The sequence below is a fragment of the Nestor notabilis genome, unplaced genomic scaffold, assembly GCF_000696875.1.
Source record: "Nestor notabilis isolate BGI_N333 unplaced genomic scaffold, ASM69687v1 scaffold17931, whole genome shotgun sequence".
Classification (NCBI taxonomy): Eukaryota; Metazoa; Chordata; class Aves; order Psittaciformes; family Psittacidae; genus Nestor; species Nestor notabilis.
Window position 1 is genome coordinate 4,826 of NW_009915404.1, and position 310 is coordinate 5,135.

The following is a 310-nucleotide window of genomic DNA, read 5'->3' on the forward strand; positions in this document are numbered from 1 at the left end:
TGGGATGGTCCAGGGGGTGCAGTCACCCCCACCCCAAGCTCTGTACCCTCCCCTCTCAACCACCACCCCACTCTGCCCCAAGTCCTTCTCCCCTTTGCACCCTCAAGGCCTGCCAGCCTCCCACCCCCTCCTGCAATCCCACACCTCTCCAACATCCATGTGCACCCTCCCCATCCCATCCTGCACCCACAGAGCAGGTCTCCCTGCATCCCTGCACACGGACCCCCAGCATCTCCCCCAGAACACATGCACGTGTCCCGCTCCAGCCACCCGCTCCACATCTCGGCCACCCCATCTCCACCTCGGTGGG

General features: G+C 65.2%; 1 protein-coding gene across 1 annotated transcript in view; it reads right to left on the reverse strand.

Moving 5' to 3' along the window:
- MRC2 (mannose receptor, C type 2) overlaps nt 1-310 on the reverse strand; it is a gene marked incomplete at both ends in the record, with an annotated part of 18,182 nt that overhangs the window by 3,928 nt on the left and 13,944 nt on the right. The window lies entirely within an intron of this gene.